The sequence below is a fragment of the Melopsittacus undulatus genome, chromosome 7 (assembly GCF_012275295.1).
Source record: "Melopsittacus undulatus isolate bMelUnd1 chromosome 7, bMelUnd1.mat.Z, whole genome shotgun sequence".
Taxonomy (NCBI): Eukaryota; Metazoa; Chordata; class Aves; order Psittaciformes; family Psittaculidae; genus Melopsittacus; species Melopsittacus undulatus.
In genome coordinates this window covers 68,288,581-68,310,338 of record NC_047533.1, presented here as the reverse complement: position 1 = coordinate 68,310,338, position 21,758 = coordinate 68,288,581, and positions in this window count along the sequence as shown.

Genomic DNA, 21,758 nt, shown 5'->3' with positions numbered 1-21,758 from the left:
TTGCCCAGGGAGGTTGTGAATGCTCCATCCCTGGCAGTGTTCAGGGTCAGCTTGAATGAAGCCGTGGGTGGCATGGTTTAGTGTGAGGTGTCCCTGGCCATGGCAGGGGGGTTGGAACTAGATGATCTTGAGGTCCTTTCCAATCCTAAGTATTCTATGATTCTATGATTCTATGATAATCCTCAATTTGGGTGTTAGCCTCTTGATTCATTAAGAAGAAACAGGCATACTACCTTAATTAAAAATATACAGAAAGCTCATTACAATTCAAATAGCTCTCCTGATAAAAAAGAAAAACATATTTCTTATAGGCTGTAATTGTTTTGATATTTGTTTTCTTACTTTGCTGTTCTTTTCCCAGTCCCTTTTGTTGTCTCCTTCAGATCCTTCCTCATGTCATCCTTCCAGATCCTTCAGATCTTACTCAGATCCATAGTGGCAGATGAATCCGGGCAAAAAAATCATCCTAGTTTTTCTTTGCCAATATCTGTGAAACTTCCTGGGTGTTTTTTTGTTGTTGCTTGTTTGTGTGTGTGTGTGTATTTTGTTTGTTTGGTTGGTTTTGTTATGTTAGTTGTTGGGTTTTGGTTTTTTTTTTGGGGGGGGTGTTTGTTTTTTCAAGGGAATTTGTCAGAAATAGTATTAATTTACAAAGTAACAAGAAATAATTAGGCTGTATAGCTAAGGGGATTACATAACTTAGCAGTGAATCTCGTAGAAGACTTTTACGGACCAAGCACAATGTGATGTAAGTTAAAAATGTTATGTCGTGCTCTGAGAAGCCTTCCAGATTTGTTTTGATGGGTGTACAGGACCTACAATTTTAAACTATGCTCAGATGAATCTGATTTCATCATGATCAATATATCTGTTGAAACAGGTCAAGCTTCAGCTCCTTTGTTATCTTGAGTGCTCACTGTATGACATGCACTGTGGATCTGAAAGGAGGGCTGAGCTCCATCACTGCAGTGATGCCACTCTGCTTCTACAGATGCAAATTCTTTCTTTTAAGGCTGCTACATTCATGCAAGTAAGATACAGTGCCCAGCAGAAAAAGTTTTAAATAATGAAGGAAATAAAATATACTGTTCTGTACTATTAGAAGATGATTGGATGAGATAGCTTATTCATACTGAAGTCTGTCTGCACTGAGTGGAAAAAACAGTTTTTCCTAAAGTTAGACTTCAGTCACATATGAAAATCTCAGCCAATCAAGGCAATACATGTTACAGTGTAGTCTTAATTCCCATGTAGGCTGTATTTTGATACTAGAAGTCAAGAAACTCTGTGGACATTTTGTGCATATGAACAAAACTCAAGTAAGCATTTTGTAGTTGGCAGACAAAATTGTATAGAAAGTGAAGTTAGTTAATTGAATTTCATAGTTAAATTCAGCAATCTGCTTAGATCTGGGTATAAAATCATGTCTGTGGATTTATTCCTGGCCCCTGAACTTTTCGGTTTCAAATGTTGCATTGACTGATAATTGTATTCTACTCATAACAAAAGCAGTATATCTCATAAATATTGCAGGTATTAAATACAACTATATAAAAGGTTTTTTGGTCTGCTGCTACAAAATGCCTGAGAGAAATACAACATAGTAGATACTTCCAGTTGTTTGATGCACCTCAGTAAGCCAACCCATGGGTCAGAAGAAGCAAAGGCATGTGTTAGGTCACTAGCCTGAGTTAACAAATATCATCTGTTCTTGGCTTCATTAGCATAAGTGAGCACTGGAGGGATGAAATTCAAAGTAATGCTGTTGTCATCAGATTTGGACCAGGAAGGCAGATAGAGGGTGAGCAGCATCCAGTTCTAGTTAGGAGGAATAAGGAACTTCAGGATTTTATTGAAACTGTGGTATTGATCAGTCCCAGGTAGCTGGAACTGCTGGTTTATAACCATTTAGATGAATATAGTGTAAAGTGCCCAATAATTTTTAATGACATGGAGCGAAGTGTTGAACAAAATTCAATAGAGCAGCTTGATAAGGTTTATTTGGATTACTTGAGTGCATGGTAGGTTGTATTTCAAATGCCATGAATGTGTTAGCATCTCTTCAGAGACGAAATTGATAACTTGATTAGTAATTTGGAGGGATTTATTGTTGTACTTAGTAAAGTCTATTATTTTATTTATATATCTGGTTTATGTATATCTTTTTCCAGGTTAGGTCTGGTGATCTAAATACCAAACATTAGCTTCTGGGCAGCCTGCAAAAGTTATAGTTGGATACTCATATTAATGTGTAGACACACAGGTAGAGCTTTTGCATGTCTTCAGACACTTTAGCAATCAGGTTTTGTTGATGGACAGATTGAAATTGGCTTTTTTTAGTGGCATTTCAGGCAGATCTTTTATAATCACATTAAAAACTCTTTGAATCTTTGATCCTTTGGCATTCGTTGTCTAATAGTAAACAAACAGTCAAATATAATTTCTTTTTCAGGCTCTAATATCTTTTTCTGTCTATATATGTATTTTTTTTCCTAGTGCTTCATTAGAGGTATACTTTTTAGAGGGGTTTTTATCACATAATTGGTGTATTTCTGTGATCAGCCCTAGGTTCATTTCATTTCATTCTTCATGACAATCAGTTTCTTGGCAAATGAGTGATTCCTAACATGTCTATGTATGCAAATGTTGCTGTCCTCTCTTTACCTCAGATGATGTTCTCATACTCCCTAGAACACTTTTCCCTGGAATAGATTAAATGCTTGCATATAATTACTTTATTTTTTTGTTCAGTTTTAGAAATTTCCCAATCTTGTGCCCAGTATCAAATGCACTGTAGTAGTAGTCACTGCATGTAACGACAAGGTATGTGTTAGACTTCAGAATGTTTCCGGCTTCGTGCTAGTCAAAAGAAATACCGAGGACTTCATTAGACCAAAAATATAGGATCAGATGGCCCATTTCTGATTGTTTCTATTTCCTGAAAGAACCCACTATATAAATATTAATTTTATTTCCAATTTTTATGACATCCAAATTTTCTAGATTTGAGAAAATTCAGAGGATAAATTATTCAAACAATGTTCTTTGTTAAAAAAATCAAACAAAAATATGCTTACTGTTGCCTTTTTATTAAACCATGTATCTTGATTATACCTCAACAATGTTACCATTTCCACCTGGCACAGTTTAAGAATGTTAATTGAACTTTATTAGTTTCCTAATAAAACTAATCCTGCTGATTGACTATTTTTCCGAGTTGCATTGAAAACTGGAGGCTTTTTCTACTGAACATGACAAACATTAGGCCATTCAGGTTTATGGAGTGCTGAACTTTAAAGACAATTTTTTTCTTGTATTTTAAATTCCAAAACACAAAGTAAAGCTTAAAGCAAACCCAGTACCTTATCTCTGAAGATTTCACAGTATGCATGCATGGAAAATTATCTTCTCTTCAAGCTGCAAAATTTCAACCAATTCCCTTCGGAAAAGTTGAAGCTGAACGGGGCCTTATTATAAATTCTAAGTATATTTATACATGTTAACGTGCTGGCAATTTATCTGCGTGACTTTTGTTTTGTTTTAGTAATAGGAAATCTTTCAATCTATCACAATTAAATTATCAAGCATATTCACAAGGCTTAAGGCATTGTCAGAATTTGGGGGTTTTCTTAATTTTTAGAGCTTGGTAATTTTACTTAAAATTTATTTTACAGTTTAACAAATGATGGGTCCAGAAATGTTCTCTTGCTATGGGCTTGCTATCTTTTTTTGTACGTGCAGAAGATCCCTTCCACATCTAAAGTAGCCTTTTTTTCAAACCATATGTAGGCGGAGTTTCTCTGTTCATACTGGTCATAGAATCATAGAATCATAGAATAGTTAGGGTTGGAAAGGACCTTAAAGATAATCTCATTTCAACCCCCCTGCCACAGTCAGGAACACCTCACACTAAACCATGTCACCCAAGGCTCTGTCCAACCTGGCCTTGAACACCACCAGGGATGGAGCATTCACAGCTTCCCTGGGCAACTTATTCCAGTACCTCACCACCCTCACAGTAAAGAAAGTGCTCCTTATATCCAATCTAAACTTCCACTGTTTAACCCGTTACCCCTTGTCCTGTCACTACAGTCCCTAATGAAGAGTCCCTCACCAGCATCCCTACAGCCCCCCTTCAGATACTGGAAGGCTGCTATGAGGTCTCCACGCAGCCTTCTCTTCTTCAGGCTGAACAGCCCCAACTTTCCCAGCCTATCTTCATATAGGAGTTGCTCCAGTCCCCTGATGATCCTCGTGGCCTCCTCTGGACTTGTTCCAACAGTTCCATGTCCTTTCTATGCTGGGGACACCAGAACTGCACACAATACTCCAAGTGAGGTCTCACAAGAGCAGAGGGGGCAGGTTCACCTCCTTTGACCTGCTGGTCATACTCCTTTTAATGCAGCCCAGGACATGGGTGGTTTCTGGGCTGCGAGCACACACTGAAACCAGCTCATGTTCAGTTTTTAATCAAACCAACACCCCCAAGCACTTTTCCACAGGACTGCTCTGAATCTCTTCTCTGCCCAACCTGTAGCTGTGCCTGGAATTGCTCTGACCCATGTGTAGGACCTTGGTCAGACCCCTGAGTTGTTTTTAGCTGAAAGCAGAAACAAGTTTAGCTATCTCCTATGGTTTTCTGAAATGCTGTGTGGTATCTTAACCAACTGGTCTTGGTAAGACTCATTCTATCCAGAACAATACAAAGTCATTGAATTGTGTCAATGTTATTGTCATGGGTTGAGCAGTAGCAGTCATGTTTTCTCCTTCTTGTAGCTGGTGCAGTGCTGTGTTCTGACTTCTGGGCTGGGAACAGTTGCTTGGTGGCGGGCATGTTTTGAGGGTGTTTTTGTTCAGGGCCTTTTTCTGAGCACGTGCTCTGCCAGGGAGGAGGGGAGGCCTGGAGGAAGGAGAGACAGGACACCTGACCCAGGCTAGCCAATGAGGTATTCCATACCATAGCACATGATGCCCAGGATGCAACTAGGAGAGAGCGGGAAGGGGGGGTTGGAGCGCTGGGGGGAATGGAGGAGGTAGCACGTGGTGCTCGGCCAGGCAGGGTGGAGTGAGTTATGGGTCGGTGGCTGGTGAGGTGTTGTATTCTCTTCACTTGTTGTTTGCTGTATCATTATTATTTGCAGTAATAATGGCAGTAGTGATTTGTGTTATACCTTAGCAATTAAACTGTTCTTATCTCAATCCGTGGGGGCCACAGTCTTTGGATTCTCCTTCCTAACTCTCCGGAGTTGGGGGAACAAGGCGGGGGAGTGAGTGAACGAGCTGTGTGTGGACGTGGTTTCAACCACAACAGTTATATTACAAAATACGGGATAAAATAGAATGTTTCTCTGTTGGTCATATACTCACTTTTACTTTTTCTCTCTTACAACCAGTATGGTGGGGGGATAAATAAAATCACATCTGTTTTGTGTTCTTGGTTCTCTGGTACCAGTTAAAATGTAATTCATGTACCTTGGCAAGCAAATTTTATGGACCCATGTCCATACATGGTCATCCATGGTCTTGCAGCAGAGTGATATTGACTGGGGCCAATGCACGAGGAAGGCTTAGCACAGAATCATGGTGACAGAGTTTGGGCTATGAATCAAGATCCTTTTTTAATATAAACAATAATACTAGTTGAATATTCTCTACATTACTTTTTCTTAAAATACTGTTATGTATTAGTGAAATGCAGGTTTCTTAAATTGAAGTACATCAAGTTATTTCAGTACTTTTGCATTTCATATTTTTTTTATAGTGAGAGCTCAGAACAAATACAAATTCTTCTGCTTCTGGTCAAAAATTTCATGACATTTCTATAAGGGAAAACCAGAATGTTTACAAGAGTGTGCTACATAATACTTGTGAATGCTTTGGATTTCAGCTGCTGCTTTAGGTGTTACATAGACCACATTCCCCTTTTACCTCTCACTGAACTGTAAATATGTGTGTGTATTACTGGACATACAGTACATTCTAAATGTGCTAAAACACCTGTATTTTATGGAATACAGAATGACTGAATTATCAGGTGTTTCACTGTATGAGGCTTAAATAGCTGTTTCCATATGGCATATGATAAAAAGCTGTCGCAACCATGCTTGATAAACTTACTGCTTTTATTCCAGATGGTCCAATGTGTGCATCAGCATTAATATTAAAAATTTAAGTGTTTGAAAATCAGCTGAACAGCGTCCTGGGAACAAGGAATGTTTCTTCTAGGCTGATTTTCCTACTGCAGTTCTCCTTCTGTCTCAATTCCTTTTTTTTTTCCCCCAGTTTATTTTTATGTGCTTCCTCACAGTGTTTTAACTCTAAGTTGGGGAACTGTTGTGAAGAGATATTGGAACAAGAAATTTGCATACAGTTTACATACAGATTTTAAGTAAAGTTGCATTTTAGATAAGTTTAACCCACTTTATTTCTAGCCAAAAGGAAACATAAAAGCTGAATAAATATTTAAGTGAATTCAGCCTGAGTATGTAGAAAACAGATGTAAATTGCTAAGACAAACTGCCTTTGTATTAAACTTTTCTTGCACAAAAATCTTTTGAGTAGCTCGTCAAAAATACCTTGTGGGTAAATTTTCTTATAAACCAATAACCTACAGAGAAGCTAAAGTAGTAAATATTTGAAGTTTTTTTTTCTTGTCAAGCAAAACCTTCATTTTCAGAAGAGGAGCTTGTATCTGTCTGTCTATTTGGATAAATGTTTATATTTACTTAGTATGCTAGGAATAAAATACAGTTGATTGAGGTGCTATGAATTCTTTAGAACCATGTGAAGTTATTGTCTGTCTCTTTCTAAAGCCTATAAACATGTAGGATGTTTATCTCTAAACAAAACCAGTATGCAAAACAGATACTGAATAATGCCCATAATAACGGGAAAATATCTGGATTGTTTTTAATTCTTAGTAAGAGTCGATGGCAGCAGGCTGTTTGTATGGCCATCCTGGTTCATCTCTTCTACAGAAGAAATATGTTAATGTTATTGTTATGCATGACTTAAAGCAGGAAAGATGTAAAGTCATCTTCCCCTATGTGTTTTTCTGAATATCCCACTGTTTTGCCCTTCAGCATTTTTTGAAATAACACTTTTTCCCATTTGTGCTTCCAGCTGCAATTAGTACTAGACACAATTTGAATAGCTGTATGTAATTGTTTCTTTTTCATGCCTTGTCTTAAGGAAAATGACTAATGTACTTGAAATTATTGGCAAGAGAGTTTATGATACTCATTTTTGGAAGTTAAGCTCATTAACTAACAAGCTTTCTTCCACCATCTACTCATTTTCCTTGTACTCTTCATACAGGTAATTGGAGGCTAGAAGAGGATAATGGACAACTGGGACTCTTCCAGCAAAATGGCTCTGCATCAGGAAAGGTAAATTTGCCTATATAAAACATTTTTGCAGCAATAAACACCCTTTTGCAGGGGCAGTTTCTTATGCTGAGGGTGTATTTGTTGATGAGGAGCTTTAACCAATAGAGCAAAGTCTGTAAAATCTGCACATACTCTCTTAGGGTTTTTTATCATTGTATCTCAGTGCTTGTTTGTGAAATCTTAACTTATGTGAAATGTCTCTGAAGAAGCTTGCAGCTTGAGAAAAGCAGCTATAGTTCCTGACACCTGCAAACTCCCTTTGCACAACCAGCAGTGTGTGTGTTCTGTGAGACACAGCTGTGTTCCTTGAACTTTTGGGTTCTGACAGTATAGCTTCCAGCACAGCTGGTGCAGCCCATATAACCTTTGCAAGAACAATATGGTGTTGTGTGCTTGCAGTTTGACACTGCTGTTTGTATGAGATTACTTAAGAACAGTGTTTCTGAATGCCTGAAGAAAATTATAAACTTTATTGGAGCATTTGTGCAAGTTATAACTGCTAACAGAAGATCCTGCAGAGGGAAAAGACTTTCTCCTTACCATTCGTAGTCCTACATAGAATTCATATGTTCAAAGATGATGAAAAGGCTAAATCCTGTTCACTGTGAGCTAACAGAAAAGTCAATCACACACACACACTCCACCAAAGAAAGCTAGGAAAAGGAATTTTTCTGGTGTTTGAATGCAGTTAATTATGTTCTATTTTTTTATTGGAAACTTAAAACTTGAGGGTTATTCCCTATTTAATGCAAAATTAAAATTTCTGTCTAGGTAAACAGGGGCAATTTGCTTGCATTATTATGAGATTGGCATAGTTCACTAAGTACCAATTACATTCCCCAAAGCTGTCAACATTAACCCGGAATATGTGTTAGAAGAGGTACAGATAAAGTGCAGACAAATAAGGAGAGCAACTCTCTAATACTCTTGCAGAGTGGAATGGTAGGCTGAATAATCTCTTGAATGCATTAAGAAATACTTGTGATGTGAATGTACAAGGCTAGGAGTCTAATGCCTTGTAAAAGAGACTTCTGTTAAAATAGTGTAGGTGGGGTAGTAGGTGAAAAATCATCCCTTGTGGTGACATATTAAGATACAGGGAGGTGATTATTATAATAAAATGCCAATGCAAACCTAAAAGACTTCTGATTTAAATATCTAGTGTTTTCAATTTTCTAACTCCCTTGAGAAGCAGCAAAGCCTGTGTTTATTTGATTGTGCAGCATAATAAAAAAGACATTCTATTTAGAGGAGTGGTATTTGCCAATCTCCATGCTTGATATTGGTCAAAAAGCTTTAGAAGCAATGGGTCTGACAGTTTTATTTCTTTCTGAGTATATCATGCATCCGTCTAAATGGTTTGTAATATGATTGGAAAGCACTGACCCATAATGTACAAAAATAGCACAAATGATACATTTCAGTTTAGTGAATCTTGTCTGCAGACAAGCTCTAGTGATAATATATGAATTGTCTTACCCTATGCTCTCCATTACCCTGTCAGTAGATGTGGCAAGACACTGCAGTTCTTCACAGTTCCAAAGCACTACCTACAATATTATGGTTATAGATGTCTGTCTTCTTAAGTGTTTTCAGCTTCTTAGCTCATTCACAAAACTAGTAAGTGTTCATCATATTTTTTTTTAATTTAAATAATCACAGAGCATAAAACTGACAGACTAGTGTGAAACAGCATTTGTAAAGATACATATTTCTGATGATCTGTCTTCATCAGTCTGTTACTTGTTCCATTCAATGAAAAGTTGTCTTGTTAATGAAAGCCATTAGAATAGAGTAACACCATACAGAGAGGGGTGAGAAGCCTACTTTCTGACATTCATTTAGTTTTCCTCCTTGCTTCTCATTTTTACTTCAGTTCAGATTTCAGGATGACTTCTACAAGGATAATGTTTTCCTTTAAATGTGTGAAAGTGACAGGGTAATGACAAATATAACAAAAATCAAACAGGTATAATATGCCAATTGTTAACTTCACTGGCACTGTATCATGAAAATATTATTTCAGAACAAGACAGCACTGTGAAGTATTACTGTTCTTCCATGCAGAAATACTGTATTTCAGATGTCATGCCCCCACCCCCTGTCCCACCATGTGCACTGCATTGTGCAAGGTACAACATTACTTTTATTATACTTCTACACAAAATATGCTTGCCCTAGAAAAAAGTTATCATTCCTGGGTGAGATAACTAATTACTTTAAAAAGTTAAGATACTCTCTCAAAGCTTTGAAGTGGTAAAAAAAAAAGGACTTTTCTTCACTTCTAACCAAAAACTTAATGAAACTTTCAAAGATATACAGAACAGTAATTAATTATGGTGCCTCTGGGTTTTAAAAATACTGTAATTTTCTAATTACAGAGCTTCCAAAGTCATATATTCTGATTTGCTCTCAGATACATGCATATAACTTTACTAAGGTAAGAGAGGTAATATGGAACTTCAGGAGAGGGAGAGTATATCCTAAAAGACTTTCATGTTGTACACATAACAAATCATAATGTATAATCAAGAATACATTCATTTTTATAATAGATATTGGAATGAAATATTACATGCTCCCTGTCTAGGCTTTGGGAAAAGCTCTAGTGAATATATCTAAGGAAGGAAAAAGGAAGAGAAAAGGAGGGTTAGAACAGTTTCAGTTTCCCTGATGCTGTATTGCTGTAATTGCTGAAATAAGGCCACCTTCTTGGTCAAGTCATTCAGTTTTTTCTCATAGTTGTTACAGGTGCCACATTCATGATTAATTGCTCTGGGCAGTCTTGTGGAGAGGGCACTGAAGGCCAAAAAAGTCTCACGATTATTCAGAGTTTATGTTTTGAAAGTCACTGTATTTGATGGTTTTTCTTCTGTTGTGGCAAGAAGGATTATGAATTGTGACTGAAAAAAAGCAATGATGTGAGTAGTCTGTATAAGATATTTTGTAGCTTTAAGTGATATCTGATGGATTATTTCAATTTTAACAAAAAAAGGAAAAAAATATTATTTAATGTCCTTCCAATCTGTGATACTGATGTAGTAAGAGAACATTAATACAAAAAACCCAGACTTTATTTTAATAACCGTGCCCTACTATTTTTTAGGTATTTTGTCTGTAGTGTTGTTAAACTAATCTGGCATTTGCACCTGAGAACTACTCAAAATTATTCCCAGGTTTCAATTTATTTTAGTGATTGTATATAGAACTACTTACAGACCCACTTATGCAGTATCTTGTTTGTGTCCTTACCTTGACAATATCTATATGAGTTACTGAAATACAAAGTAAAAATAATAAAAAATGATGGTTCTGGTCTTAAAGGTTAAGATTGCTATTAAAAAGGATGAGTTTTAACTTTATAATACCAAATTGTATTCATTGCAGAAATTCATGAACTCTAGGACTATTGATTAAACATATTAGACCATACTGAGTGGAGGGTTATCTATTTTTGTAGTGTACAATGCTTCTGTTAGAAAAGGTGAGTTGGAACAAGGAATTGGTTTTTTCCCTCTTTCTGAGACCCCAGATAATAGTTCAGACCAGTTGACATGATCTAAGAAGGTTAGATCATCTCTAAGAGAGTTGATCTAACATGTTCCTTTAGACTAAAACATGTACCTTTTCAGTATCTGCCATCAATAATAAATACTAGAGAATATGTCAGATACTGAGGTTCTTTTCTCAAGGCATGAGTAACATGCATCACGGAATGGGAGCCAAAAGTAGACACTAGTAAGTTATTATATGTAGAAAATCTCTAAAAGAGCTTTAAATTGTAGAAAATATAATGCCCCATGCAGAAGGGGGGGGGGGGCTGTATGTGTGGGGTCTTGGTGTAGCTAGACCTTAGGCTATACTAATATCCAATCATCTGAGAAGTCATGAGCAAGAAAATAAGCATGTAAGTAGGGAGATGATAACCCCCTTTTCACATGTTTTGCTAACTTCCTCTGTGGAGTCATGGAGATGTGCTATGAAAGTGTATTTGATCAAGTCCTTCCATTTACAAGGAGAACAGCTAAACTGGCAGAAGAGAAGGCTGTGTGAAGACCTCATAGCAGCCTTCCAGTATCTGAAGGGGGCCTACAAGGATGCTGAAGAGGGACTCTTCATTAGGGACTGTAGTGATAGGACAAGGGGTAACAGGTGAAAACTTAAACAGGGGAAGTTTAGACTGGATATAAGGAAGAAGCTCTTTACTGTAAGGGTGGTGAGGCATTGGAATGGGTTACCCTGCAAAGTTGTGAATGCTCCATCCCTGTCAGTGTTCAAGGCCTAGTTGGACTGAACCTTGGGTGACATGGTTTAGTGTGAGGTGTCCCTGCCCATGGCAGGGGGCTTGGAACTAGATGGTCTTAAGGTCCTTTCCAACCCTAACTATTCTATGATTCTACAAGATTAGTTACGTGCACAAAACCAATGCTGTAGGCATCCTACTTTAGAATGTAGTGTTTTAAAACATCAGTGATAAATCCTGATTTTCTTCATGTGATAGTTTGGTTCGCTGATGACTCCTGCTGTTTTGAAGCTTTCTCAAGAATCCATCAAGAGAAGTCTAAGGAACCTGACTACAATACTTACTTAAAAGGTATTTTCTCAATTTAGTGTTTTGTTACATGTCTATGAACACCTAACATTTCATCAGGATTGCAGCCTGTGGTAAATACTTGCAGGACTAGTTACATTTTTAAAGCTTATAAATGGCTGACACCTCTGTGGTACTCATACCACTAATTATCCACTGGAGAATGGATGTTCCTGACTTCACTATAAATGAATGACAGTGCTTTGCTGGTAATTCAAATGTCTGATCTGTTTCTTTAAATTTAGAAGATACGTATGCAAGCATGCTTGATTTGATTCACTGATGTGCTTCATGTGAGGAATTGCAGTGTGTGAAGTTCTATAAACTGAAAAAGTGAGCAAGAGCTAATAAGGAAATCATATGTATTCAAGGAAAAATGCTCATTTATTGCTCATTAGCAGAGGTAAAACTCATTGTTAGATGAACTGGTCAAACTCGTAATGAAACTGCCTGTCATATATCTTTCTTTGATTCTTTTAGAAGCTGATTTTCGTTAGTGTGTCATGTCAATACATTAGTCCAGGTGAAATGCCACAAGATAGTGATAATATCCAATTACTTGTTTGGCTGAAAATTATTTCTGTTAAAGTTGGAACAAAAGGCATCAGAAATGTCACATCATCTTTAATAAATCTTACAATATTGCAAAGAATATTGGAATGGTATGAACCAGCTTTTAATGTGTGCTTCTCCATTAAGGCAGAAAATTGCACTGGGGAAAAAAATACTCAACTTGTTTCTGCTCCATTGCAATAGTTTCACAGATGATGGCTTGCTTTGAATTTGCATTGGAAAAAATTTAACATTGCTAACACTTTGACTGTATATGAATTCTGATATAGTATGCTAATTAAAACTCAGCTGGGTTCCATATGTATATATGTTCAAGAGGAGTATGATGTCTTTGTAAATTACTATTCTCAGACATTTCTGCTTCTTACCAACATCAGTTATTTCTTTGCATATCAGTCAGGGAGCATAAGTGTAATCTTTAGAATACAAGAATAGGGGAAAATTACTTTTTTCCCCTCTCCTTTCTCTATTACAATCACCATCACAGCATTTTCCTGGTTTACCAATCCTGTTCTTGTTACAGTCTCTGTCACAGAAATAAGAATGGAATTTTAATGCCAATGCAGTCTGAGAAATGGTAAATGGCTGCGCAACTGAGTTACTGGAATGTGATGTATTAGGTCCAGAATGCACTTACAGTTCTCCAACGTATAACAAAAAAGAAGAATGGCAATCAGACAAGCAACACTGAATAGGGCAGAATGACAGGTTTAACTGTTGGTGGTGAGGAGCTGAGAAATTCATCTATTTGGTGGGAAAGTTTCCTTGATTTCTTCCTCTTCTGTCTTCCCTGCCGATTACATTATGCAAGCTGATACATTTACCAACAGGTCTCCTTAAGAATGGTAGCAATAACCTTGCTACTGGAATTCAAGAAACAACAGCTTAAACCAAAAGTAAATTCATGTCCTATACAATTCTTTTTCAGTTATAGTAATGAATGGATTTGTCTGATGAAAGGAATTAAACTAGTGCATTCATATCATTCCCTAACCTCTTCTCAGTATCATCAGAATAATTTTATTTTATATTTTAACTCTTACTGTGTGTTGGGAGATATATTCAATTAGATAGCATTGATAATTAAATACTTGTGGTTAGTTACTGCTCAGTTATATGTATGTAATCACAGTAACTGGGATTACTTGGGTTATTAGGGTTACTTCAGTTTTACAGAATCATAATTCAAATACAAATTTGACTGGTTAGTGGAATCCTGTTTGTACTCAGTGGATAACGTCCAACAATTTTTATGACAGTATTATTTTGTTCTAGGTGCCATAAGCAATCACTTAATCTAATGTAATGTGTTTTAAATGGGTGAAATAGTTCTGCAAGTGTTCCTTGCCTGATACTTGTCTGTTCTACATTTTATTTATTGCTGTTCCTCCAGTTTATATCATGACATGGTCTCAGAGTGTTTCATATAATATTGCCTTGTCTTGGACATTCTGAATGGTCTTATACTGTCAGCGGTTGCTCTTCCTCATATTTTCTGTCCTGCCTTTGTGAAGTTTACTTTATTAACTGTCCATTTGGAAGCATACTATAATCTTAATCTTTAAGAACAAATTTCACTTTGTCCTGGACTAGTTCTCCATGATTTGGATGTTTAAAAGAGTTAACTGCCAAAGCGCTGTTGATATTATGTACAGGATATTACCAGCTTTGGTCATGTAGCTGTCACAAGTACAATGATTGCAGCAAACGTGCTATTCTTCAGCACTTGTAAAAGAAAGGAAAAAGCAAGCACTTAGAAGAGTCCCGTGAGATGCGTTATCTGTAGATGAACCCTCTGTGATTTTCCCATTCTAATCTCAGGTGAAGACTAAAAAAAATGAATGACACTTTTGCTGTGCAATTCAGTATTTCAGTGAAGGTGATCTGACAGCTTTCTCTATGAAAGAGCAGATGGTGGAAAAATACTCTGAGGTGTGGGTTCTTTTCTTTCCTTCCAGTAGACTCTTTCATTCCAGTGAATAATTGATGCAGAAGGGAAATTCATAGAATAAATTGCTCACTAGAAACATTAAAATCGTTTGAGTGGAAAACAAAGCTTTATCTTTTTTTCAGGGGGGTTGAATACTACTTAAAAAGTGTTTATTATAAACCATTTTAAAGAACATAGGGGCAAAAGAATAAAAGCCACTGATATTTATGATTGTGGGCTCTGTAACATTCAAACTCTTGCTCTTAGTGAAAGATGACAATCTGTATATATGTGTGTGTGTATATATATATATGGAACTCAGAGTTTAGTGTTTGTCCAGGTAATGTGTTAACACTTAATCGCAGTCCAGGGGAGGCAATGGTCATGTGCCTGTTATCACAGCTAAATCTGGCTGGGGCCATGGCAGTTCTGGCCTGGCCCTGGGACCTCGTATGGTGGGGTCAGGGCATCCTAAAGCCCGTGGCCATCTGCTAGGACTGGCAAAATTTGTATATAGAGGGCTATGCCTCACATGAGTCTGTGCCTAACTAATCAGTTCTGTGATCTAGAGCAGCTGTGCCCACACAGAGAAAGGAATTAGACTCCAGCACTGGGGACACTAATCAGGTAACTGTGTTTAGGTCTTTTTATTTTTTACTTAACCATTTGGTCTTGTACTATCTAAAAAGAGATGACGTACTCAAACATGGAAATCTATGCAGCTGTTGAATTTCTCTTTTATGTCTCCTTCTCCTACCTCATTCTCAGGTGATGCTTTGAAATAGAAAATTGAGACTTAAGAAAGGGGTTGCTTAAATCTGAGGAGTCAACAGCAGTGTCAGGAAAGCAGTAGGCAAGTGGGTGAGTCAGGGTGACCCCCTCTAACAGACAGGCATTAGAGCAGAGGCTAAGGGAAATAATCGATCATCACCAAGAGAAGATACAGTGCTAGATTCTGCAGTAACCAATAGACATGTAGTTTGTGAGACCCAGTCACAGCAGCTGGAGGATGTGTTGAAACAAGGATGTTCCTAACAGACACTCAGATTGACTGCTTTTTACGCAGCTGGGTTTTATGCTCTGAATTCACATCTGAATATTTTAATGCTAACATACACCTCCGTAATTACTCAGCCAAATTTGTCAACTTTGAATTTTAAAATACACTGCATTCTTTTATTTAAAACTTCGGTAGTAATCCTTCTTCAAACTGTGTAGCTTTATAGCACTAAGGATAGACATTTTTACAAAAGAAACAATTAATTTTAGGCAAAAAAGCCACAAACTGTAAAACTTTACAAGTTATATTAATTAGTTAGAACATGAAAGAATGATCAAATTATTCTTCTCTAAAATTAAAATATATGGAAATGAAATGCAATTATGAGTTAAAACAGCAGCTATACAAAATCTACTGTTTCAAATTAAATGAATTTGATGAAACAGAAGCACTAAATGCCTAGACCATTTTGAGAATGGAAAAAAAGAAAGATATTTTCTGGATCACTTAAACAAATGAGTGAAAAACATTCTGTGCCTGAACAAGGGGGAAAAAGTACCTTTTGCAATGAAGCAGCAAATCAGATAAACATTCAGTTGTCATGAATGTTGATGTATGGTTTCCCATGGTACCAAAAAGATATATTTGATGATTGTTATCAGATGTAAGATATCGTTTTTGTTCAATGTACAAATATATGACACTTTTAATGCTAATTTATAAAAGAAGTAACTTGTCGGATGAATATGTGAAACTTTATTTCAGGAAAAAAGTAAATCTCTGAGTATAATAATAGCAAAAGTGTTCTCACTGTCTTTCATGTGTCTGAATTTGGATCAGTGTTTTATAGCTGGAGAAAAGAACGTCTTTCAGCTCTTTTGGTTTTGGGCTTTGGGGGGATTTTTTTGGCATCCAGCTTGAAAGAACTTTTTTTTTCCCCCTTGTCCACACTGAATTGCCAGTGAATTTTCTGCCTTGTTATACAAAATGTTTTTTAAAATGCTGAAAATGGGATGGCTTTTCAAAGTGTACACCCTGCTGCTTTCTGAGGAGGAGGGTAAAGTTCCATTCTTAATGCCTCTGAAATGCAGTTGGAGCCAATGCTTTTTGCAGTGTTCCTGCAAGCATGGGGCACTGCTGTGTAACCATTAATTCTGAACAGCTGCAGGTTACTACCAATCAGAACTATACTACCATTTTGTTAATGCCAAGCTGATGTTTTTTTTCAGTCCATGTCTGTATCATTCTAGCCTTTAGGCTGCAGTTAGATCTCAGTTTAGAGCAAATGTCATGACCTGTGATGCCACAGTGTGGTTAAGATATGCAAATATTGGCTTTTTAATTGAGTTCACTTTATTGACAGTAAAATATTTATGTGTTTGATTATTCATTTATCCTCCTGGAGTAGGTCTTGTTTAGGCAAAGCTGTACAGATTTAATTATTGCAAGTTTGCTTGCTAAATCAGTCACTCCAAAACAGTAATTAATTTAGATGGCGTTCTCTGAACTCTGAACTCCTTGCAATATATCATCTTTTTGCTGCTGCACTGCACAGGAAAGTTGAGTTTTGACAACGTCACACAAACAGAAACTATTAATCATCCCTGTGTGAAGCCTGTGCATATGCAACCAAATCTAACAGTAGCTTTGCTGCATCCAATAGCATAGAATAAATGTTAAAAATAAAAGGGTTAAACCAACTGAAATCTAAAGTATTTTGCCTAAAAATAATTAGTCATGTTTTCTAAAGAAACTACCCTTAAACATGTGAGGCCCTGCTGACTGATGGGAGTTTTATCTGAAGAGAGTAGTGGTCTGAAGGATAGCGAGTTTCCAAAGGGTTCATTAAAAATGTGCCCTGATTCAGGCTAAACTGTGATCTTGGCTCCTGCACATTCTAGTATATCTGTCTGTATGAAAAAAAAAAGAGACTGAGAATCCCAGCAACAGGAAAAAAAACACAAAGCTTTAATTCATTTAGCATCTGACCAAAGAAGAATCCATCTGAAATACACAGAACTATAGGAGTCAGAGAAATATAGATGGATCTTTAACGATCAAGTTCATCTTCCTGTCCCAAAGCAGGATGATTTTAATCATTGGGTGTTTTTTTAATGTCAGATATTTATTTAACCTGCTGCACCTTTAAAAGTCCTTCAAGAACAGAAATTTCACCATTCCCTCATGTGCTTCACTGCTTCTCAAATGTCAAAAACTTTTAACTCAGTCACCATGACTTCTATTGCTCATAGAGTTTCTCTGATAAGCATTTTGGTAATTTTATCTTCCTGTCAGTCACTCTTCAGATACAAGGAAGACAGTATTTCTTTTTCTTCCCCACTATGAACCTCTGATATTCTTTCTGGCTTCTTCGTGTGAACAAAAGCTAGTAGAATACGACAGATAAAAGGAGCCTGGAAGAAACTTTTGCTTCTCTAATAGCTATCTCCAAGAAAATAAAGAAGCAATTTTATAGTTGCAGGTGGATGCTAGATTCTGTGACCTGAAAAGGGGTGAAATAGAAGCAGGGGTTATCAGTTCCCTCTTTACAAGTCTTTCTTCTGAGTCTGATGAGGAAATTAATTGGAAATGCAAGGAGACAGAGCTTGTAGTGTCCTGCATGGCATCATGTATCCTGTGATGTACCAGGAAAAATGTTCGTCCTCAGATTTTTGTGATCTACTAGGAAACTACAAAATTTTGTGCCAAGGGTTCCTCTGTGTTCTAAAAACATTGGTTTCTTGATGTATTTAGTTTACGTTACAATACCATTGAAAACTCAGCTGAGCTTTGTATTGTATATGTTAGAGTATATATTTTATATACTGTTTTTATACATGTCATGGGTTCAGCCGGAGCAGTCATTTTTTCTCCTTCTTGTAGCTGGTGCAGTGCTGTGTTTTGACTTCTGGGCTGGGAACAGTTGCTTGATAGCGAGCATGTTTTGAGGGTGTTTTTGTTCAGGGCCTTTGTTCTCTGCAGGGGAGGAGGGGAGGCTGGGAGGAAGGAGAGACAGGACACCTGACCCAGGCTAGCCAATGAGGTATTCCATACCATAGCACATGATGCCCAGGATGCATACTGGGAAAGAGAAGGCTGGAGGGTAGAGCTCTGGGGGGGGAAATGGAGGAGGTAGCATGTGGTGCTCGGCCAGGCAGGGTGGAGTGAGTTATGGGTCGGTGGCTGGTGAGGTGTTGTATTCTCTTCACTTGTTGTTTGCTTTATCATTATTATTTGTAGTAGTAGTAGCAGTAGTGATTTGTGTTATACCTTAGCAATTAAACCGTTCTTATCTCAAGCCGGGGGGGCTACATTCTTTGGATTCTCCTTCATAACTCTCCGGGAGTTGGGGGAGCAAGGGGGGGAGTGAGTGAGTGAACTGTGAGGATTTGGTTTAAACCATGACATACATACATTTAATATTTATGTATATGTTAGTAAGGCATAAGCTATTTCTTTCTCTGCAGAATGTGCAGCCAAAGTTTATATTTTATTGTGAACGTTTGACTCAGGGCAGAACTTGCAATCTCTTGCTGCACAGCAGACATACAGGAAGTACTGTTGTCGTTTTATACACAGTGAACTGAAGACACTAAACAAAAGATACTTAGCCATGAAAGCAAAGATGAGAAGACTCAAACATTTACTTTTTTAACAGTGCAGTGAAGTGCTTGTAGCACAAGACCCCTCTTTTTGCATTTATTGCATCTGTCTAAAGATGCAGAGAAATGCATTATCACTTTACGTTTACCATTTCCATCCATGTATGAGTCTTGTTACAAATTAGATGAGAAATAAAGCTACTGTTTTGCAATCAGCTTACCTGGCACTTTTATTGCGACAGTGTGCCAATCATACTTTGAATATATTTTCCAGCTGTTTTATACTTTTGTCTCTTTACACTCGAGGAGAGAGAAATCCCACTGACAGACTTACCAGCTGTTCCTGGTGTTATCTTGACTGGTTATAATGCTCAGTAGGGGATATTTTTCCTTCATGAATTATGAAACTCTAATGCAGTTTGCTGTATTGTGAGACTTTTTATAAAACCTGCCAGGTGGCTGTTCTGTTCTTGTCTTAGAGTTTTGGTTATCTTTCCAAGAACTCGTGTCTAAAGATATCTAGGCTTCAGTAAATAAAACCACAAAGCCTTATCACTGGGATAATCTTTACAATGCTGCATGACCTCTTATGACCCATAAACATTCATATTGCAAAACAGTGCTTTACTGTTTGCTCTCAGTGTGGGTTTCCCTGCATTTGTACTTTGGAAGTGAGATTTCATTTCATATGTATCTGTCAGCCTGCACAGATGAATGTGTATGAATAGCATAGCCATAGAATGAATGAAATAATATTTATCATGTACTTTCAATTGATTTGTTTCCAGTTTGCCCTTTCATCCTTTTAGAGCAGTACCTCTGAGACACTTTTTAAAACTATGTATTAACATGCAGATTTTCTTATGCATGTAAGGCATACTGTAACTGCATATACATTCAGATGTGTGACTCAGGACAAGAAAGAAAGGGTAGTGAATGGGGCTGTGCCTTGATTTTCTAGTGAGATGCTGGCAGACTTTGAGAATGCACTTATGCATTTTGGGCAGTAAAAGAGAAATAAACAGTATGAACTTTTCTGGGATCAGTATTATTTTGATTATTAAAACATTTGACATGGGGACCCAAACCCACAACAACAGCCAAACCTGAGGCATGCTGGAGGAGCTTGAACCCCAATTGCCTTGAAAAGGATGCTAAAAATGCCTTAATTATATTGCCCTCTGCTGGGATTACAAAAGATTGCAGCCTGATGCCTAAAACGTAGAGGAAAAATACCCATCTGGAGAAAAAAACATGACCTAAAATTAAAAGTGTTGCACAATGCTCAGCACAATGTTTCTGGGTTTGGAATCTAAAGGAAGGCCTGTGGTTTCTTCTGCCACACAAAGGGGGTATTTATTTCCTTAGTAAAATACCTGTATAGACAGGAGAGAGACAGTTAAAATTACAATGAATATGGACTTTACAGTGTATTCTTGAATTTACAGGAATAGAAAAAAGATCGATCACAGAGTTATGTAGGCAGATGGGTTTATGGCTGAGGAGAGAACTGTTGTGTGAAACTATGAGGAAGACATCTGTTGGGGTCTTGTGCCATAGATTTTTTGTTTGTTTTAAAATGAATACACACATTAAAAAAAATCCATTGAAATGCATTGTGGTTTTTCTTCCAGTATTGTCCAGGATTTCACTTGGATCATTTTGTCCTTTAAAGTTTCAGGCCACTATTCCATACATACTTCATGCTACTCAAATTAATGGAAGAAATGAATCCTGTTTTTATATATTCATATCTTAAAATGAGTCAGGAATTTAAATTTTGGCTAATCTTGTATCCAAGTGAAATCTTCAGAATTCCTCCCATCACATATAAGTGCCTAAATCCTGCCATTATTGCATTGGCTAGATGTCTCTGAAGGCACAGATATCAACTTATAGAGAACCCAAGGCACAAGAAAGTTAAGTGGAAGGAGGGTTGTCTGACTCTGAGTGGGACATTGTGTACCAATGGCACTTCCTTTGTCTTTCTACTATCATCTGTTTTGCATTCCTAGAAAGATCTCAGGCTCAGAGCAAGACCAAACAAACTCTTATCAGCTCTTTAGCAGTATAATTGCCTACCCTCTTCTATCTGTTCCTCAGTTCTCTGGCTTCAAAGTATCACAGTATAATAATATAAGTCTGAGTAGTGAATGGGACCATTGTGTACCATAAACACTGACAGCCAGCTTCTCACAGTAGTTCTATATGTATATGGCGATCCATACACTATGGGTAAAATTCTGATCCTGCCAGTGCATATGGAGATTTAACAGTGTCTTTTATAGCTTCCTTTAGAGCTGGAGAGAACAGCAGAAAAAATTTATCAGGAAGGTAGCTTGCAACTCAGAAGCCAGTGAATAATATGATCATATATTTAAAAAAACCAACAAACTCAACCCAACAAACAAAAAAACCCACAAACAACTAATGGGTATTTATTTGTCTTTTTAGAACCTGTGTTAAAACAAGAGGTGATGCTGCAGCCAAGCTGGAGCTTTGATGGTTTTCTTACGTATCAGTTTCAGCAGAAGAAACAGTTTAATGATCTTAGCATAAGCAATGTGAATGTAACAGCCTGTGTGTGGGCATGGCAAATTTGATTGCACCAAGAGACTAAGAAAAATGGCATGGACTTGAGAAAAGGTGGACAGGAAGAGAGCACTCACAGCAA